The following is a 6,005-nucleotide window of genomic DNA, read 5'->3' as shown; positions in this document are numbered from 1 at the left end:
GGATATTGCATTGTAGAAAGCAGTTCAACTTCCCAACTTATCCCAAGTCCCTGATATACAAGTGCACTAAAACACCTAGCAAACACACACACACACGCAGGAAGAAGATCGATTTTTTATCATTATTAAGTGACCCCTGCCTTCCAAATCTCTGTTATGTTCACTAGTCAATTTTTTCCAAGAAGATTTTATTATGAGATTGGTGGATCTTGGAACGAAATTCAGAATTTTGACCCTGCTGTTATACTCAGTACTTCACCCTGCTACAATGAACTTCCCACGATGATCACGAAGAGTGAACCCAACCTGCCATCGGCCTCTATACTTGCTCGAAATGTTTAGCTTGATCCAGTTCACCGGAGGAGGGATCCAACAACCATTGAGTCTCCATCTTCTCATTGCAGGATGATCATTGTCCTTGCAGATGCACAAGACATGCCCCCTAACCGCCCTACTGCATTCTTTCTGAATTTGGTTCATCGTAAACCTGCTGTTATCAAAAATAAATTTGTTCCTGATAAACCAGATTTTCCAAACAATAATCTGGAACGCCACTAACGAAGCCTGAAATAATTGCTTCGAGGGCATGCAGTGACGATTCCACCTGATTAACGATAAATGGATCGATCAGTTAGGGATATACCACCGTTCAAATTTCTGGCAAAACTGTTTTCAGACCTGTTGAACAACCTGTCAAACAATGAACAGGTGATCTGAGGGATCTTTTGCTTGTTTGCAAAGGCAACATATAGTTGCCATCGAGAATCCCATTCTTGGCAAACGATCATGTGTTAGAAGCCCACCCTCTGACGCCAGGAGAAAAGTGATAACAGGCCATGGATAATGGTCTTTACACCACATGCATGAAGTGCGTGTGAGGAATGGTAGGATGATGAACTATACCTGGCATGCCTTCTTGGTAGAGAAGCTTGGTGAGTTACCCAGCTTGAATCTTGCTGTCATCTGATCCTTGATTCATGAAAAAATGTTATGTTATGCTACTATCGAAATTACGGAACAATGAAAAATCAAGAATTTTAATTTTCATTCATCAACTCTGATCTCGCTCCATACATAACAATTACTTATAGAAAATAAAACCCTAATCTTACTTTTAAATTTTGGATATATCCAATATCAGAATATAAAGATACAAAAAAACTCTAAAATTTAAAATGAATAAAAATGGATCCTTATAAACCTGGGTCTTCTGATTCGCTCCTGCATCAAAAACCCACTTGTGGCAGGATGCCTCTGTTGTTCAAGAATTGTTGCACATGGGTCGGCATGTCCGCATCCTTTGTCAAATTGAAACCTATGTTGTCTGCCACTCAAAGAGGTTGAAGAAATCAAACCAGATTTCGATTGATCGACAAACCGAGATGTTACGCTCAAGGGTCCACCCAAAAGGAGAATCTCTGTCCATCCATATGAACTTTTGGGAACCAGCTTTGGGTACCAAATGGATGTTCTTTGGATGTACTTGCATTGAATAACCCGTACCCATGGATTTATCCTTCATGTAACATTGTCCAACTTTGCTTTGCTAAACAAGCATAATTACGTATGATCCTGCATAGATTTTATGGTCAGTCCTTCCTCATCGGCCTACAAACTTTGTCCCAAGCAAACAAATGAAAGTGGTGGTTCATGATTTTCTATATTTGATAAACCACTAATCTTGTGACCCAAAAACAAAACATCCAATAAATTAGAAACGAAGCAAAGACAAACTTAATGAAAAATAACTTATCCACCAAAGAGAGAAGCCGACTGCTTCACTTTTTGAGTCTGTTGAATAGAGGCAATCCCAAATATTTAATGGGAAGGACAGCACTTTGCTATCCACTCAATAGTTCGATTAGGTGTATACTATTATAAGACAATTTTAAAGGGGATGAATAGGGTGATTTGCTTTCAAAGTCCTGAATGATACCCAAGAAGTGAGAAATAGATTGTGCCTTGTCCCTCAGAAAAAAAATAAGGCATCATCAGCAAACGGTGAGTTATTCCATGTAAAACCTCTCACAGAAATAGGAGCAATAAAACTACTCTTGGCACATTGAAGGCGTCGACTGCGTCTTTCCATCACTAGCAAACAGAGGAAGGGGGGACAACGGATCTCCCTGATGAATGCCTCAACTGCTAAGGAGTTCAAGCTCTGGTTCACCATTGATCACTACTGCAAATTTAAGAGAGGAGACACATCGCACGATACGATATATCAAGGTCTCTGCAAACCCTAATTTCCAAAGGGTCTCCTCTAAAAAGCGGCAGTCTACCAGATCATAGTTTTTAGCAAGATCCGTTTTGAAAAGAATTGAAGGGTTCTTGCTATGGGTCATCAAATGAACAAGCTCATAAGCTAATATGATTCTCCCTTGGATGTTTGGACCTTTCAAAAATGCTCGCTGGTTTTTTGAACTTATTCGTTGGAGAATGGAAGATATACGAGACACCATTATCTTGGTAATTATTTTATAAAGGAAATTACACAAGCTGATGAGTCTGAATTTAGAAAATGTGTGAACCCCTTCTTCCTTTGAAATGAGAATTATGTGAGTGACATTTCTGTTAAAATTTCTTCCTTGGTAAAAAAATCTTTAATGGTCACACATACTTTGAAAATATTGAACCAAACGAAGTGAAGAAGCTACCTGAAAAACCATCCGGGCTTGGAACACTTTCACCATCCAGTTCAAAGACAGACTTGGATACTTCTTCATCAGTGACTCGGTGCAGAAGGATGGAATCGTATTCCATGCTAACCTGAGGATCCAAGGACCCTTGAAGATCATCTGCACATATATGTTGGATCTCGTCAAAAGGTTGGAGAAGCAGTTAGAAGCTTCTCTATGAATGTTCTCGCGACCCACCACACTGGAACCATCTTCCTTCCACTTCATGGAAATCTGAAATTGAAGCCTAGGATGCAAAAAAATTAAATGGCCCAGAGGATCTAAAGTCGGGAATCCGACTTCCTGCATGGGGCCATTTCCCTGCACCTTCAAGTTAGTGCACGTCACCTTGTGTTGGGACGTTGCAAGTTCGAACCCCAAATGGTATGGTTGTATAAATGGTAGGGGTCTGCCTAACCCCAGGTTTCTCTGTTGAAAAAGAAAGGATAATTTGTTATTAAATCTCTATGGAATCTTGAGATAGAAGATATGTTTATTTAAATATAAAACAATTTAATTAGCCTTAATTATTACATTAACTTTGTAAAAATGTTCGGATTCAGGTCAAATGTCTGACTGAACCCGAATCTGTTTAGTCAGATTCAGTAACCCATATGGGAACTGATTAGTAATTGGATCCAGTCTCAATGTCAAGCTTTGCATCAAAGCTAAACCAAATCTGACAGAAATCCGAATCTGAATACATGAAAATGTTGGACTTTATGTCAGTCGGATATGGATTCGGTTTTAGTTCATTTGAATTTGATTCCAAATTCAGATCCGATTATCTGACTAGGTCAAACTTGCAAATGACTGTATCTGAAACAGTCCTACGAGTCTACATTCCTCTACACACAAAATGATCTGTTTAGCTGCTCTTCATAACACAATATCCTGATTTATGTTACTTTTCTGGATAATTAGATCCAACCAAAATCCCCTTAAAAATCATCAGACATTGTGTGGTTGATTGTATTCAATATGTACCCAAAAAGGAAAAAAAAAACTTTTGAATTTGAATGGCCTTTTTTTAGGAGAGGGTGGTGTGTGTTCTACCCGAAACACAAATTTGCGTGTTCTTGTGTGTACGGAGGAATATCTTGGGACCCGTGATAATTCATATGCCAATGTTGCCCAAGATGACTTTATAATAAAATAACAAATAAAAAAATGTAGATATGCTTTTGATGGAAATGTCCTCCCGTAAGATAGATATGCGTTGGATGAAAATGTCCTCCCACTTCCTGTAAATAGATTTGCACGTTTCGCTTTTGTTTTTAGCTTATGTTACAACACATGGTTGCCTTCTTGTTCCTGCCTGATGAGTTGTGGAGCTTGATTCATAGTTTTTTCTCTTATAGAAAAGGGGGTCCGAGGGTTCCTCTGACGTGGGTCCCACTGTGCAGACAGGGGTCTAGGGGGGCCGCCCCTGGCGGAGGGTCGTGGGGGGCAGCGCCGCTCAGAATTTTTTTTTTTGGGGCTTATGTTTGAGACTCGGTTTCTTATGGATCAGAACTAACTTGTTTAGGTTTAAAGTTGTCGCTCTTGCCTTGTATAAATTCTTTCTTTTTTTTCTCTCTTGTAGCTGTTGAAAAGAGTAATATGATTTTTCTCTGAGCAGTCGTGGTTTTTTTTTATTTTCTCTCTGTTGAAAAGAGCGATTTACAGTAGAAATCAAATCAGAGAATATCGATTTACAGTAGAAATCAGATCAGAGAGTAGCGATTTATAGTAGAAATCAGATAAGAGAGTAGCTATTTACAGTAGAAATCATATTAAAAAGTAGCAATTTACAGTAAAAATCAGATAAGAGAGTAATGATTTACACTAGAAATCAAATAAGAAAGTAGCGATTTACAGTAGAAATCAGATAAGAGAATAGCAATTTACACTGTAAATCAAATCAGAGAGTAATGATTTACAGTAGAAATCAGATAAGAGAGTAACAATTTACAATAGAAATCAAATTAGAGAGTAACGATTTACTGTAAAAAAATAAATCAGAGAGTAGCGATTTATAGTACAAATCAGATTTCTACTGTAAATCGTTACTCTCTAATTTGATTTATACTGTAAATCGTTACTCTCTTATTTGATTTTTACTGTAAATCGCTACTCTCTGATTTGATTTTTATTGTAAATCACTACTATCTGATTTGATTTCTATTGTAAATCGCTACTCTCTTATTTGATTTTTACTGTAAATCGCTACTCTCTTATTTGATTTTTACTGTAAATCGCTACTCTCTGATTTGATTTTTACTGTAAATCGCTACCATTTTATCTGATTTTTACTATAAATCGCTACTCTCTTATCTGATTTCTATTATAAATCGCTACTCTCTGAATTGATTTTTATTGTAAATCGCTATTCTCTTATCTGATTTCTATTATAAATCGCTACTCTCTGAATTGATTTCTACTGTAAATCGCTACTCTCTTATCTAATTTCTATTATAAATCGCTACTCTACTCAATTTGATATTGTCACCATTATCTCTGTTGTAAATCGTTATTTTATATCTACTCAGTTCAACGCTTGTACCCTGGTATTATGATGAACAATAGACAAAATACTGATTTTTCTGGTAGTTCAATTATTTCTCACAAACAGATAACGACAAAAGGGTGCTCCAATAATAATAGATGATGACGATGACAAAAGGTGCTTCGGCGGCAGTAGTCGACGACAAAAGGTGCTCCTACGAAAGCAAAAAAGTGACAAAGGGTGCTCCGACGACAACAGACGATGGCAAAGGGTGCATCGTCAATCGGAGCTCCTGTTACAACAAATGGTGCATTGTTAAAGGGTGATCCAGAACATTTAGGGCGACATATTGCGAGGAGCTCCTGTTAAAGCAGAGGAGTTTACTCTTTATGGCAAAAACGATGATGATTTTAACCCTTTCTGACAGAAGAACATTTTTATCATTTTCTCGAAATATCGTTTTATGATGCTAATGGCGAGAAAGGGTACTTAAGTTTTTACAAATGCACCAGACTTCAATGCTAAGTGATGCCGACACACATGGGAAAATGAGCCCCACGTGATTACATAAGTGGCACTCATTTAGACCGGAGAACATGCACCTGCTGCATGTTCGGGGGAGAACATATAACCTGCTTCATTTTTTTTTATCATCAAGATCCAACTATAGAGGCTGGGGTACTGTTCCGTAAATCAGGTTCTTACGGAAGGGTATTTTCGTCTAAGACAAAAACTTCCCGACAACGCCGGAAGCACGGGCCCAGTTTGGTAACTTCATTAAACCTATTTTTCCCTTTTTGATAATTCAGTAAAATTCCCACTTGAAAGACTCCCTCTCT

This window comes from Nuphar pumila, chromosome 7 (genome assembly GCF_984573655.1).
Source record: "Nuphar pumila chromosome 7, dmNupPumi1.hap1.1, whole genome shotgun sequence".
NCBI classification, from domain to species: Eukaryota; Viridiplantae; Streptophyta; class Magnoliopsida; order Nymphaeales; family Nymphaeaceae; genus Nuphar; species Nuphar pumila.
The sequence above is the reverse complement of the archived record's forward strand: the minus strand, read 5'-3'. Positions refer to the sequence as shown.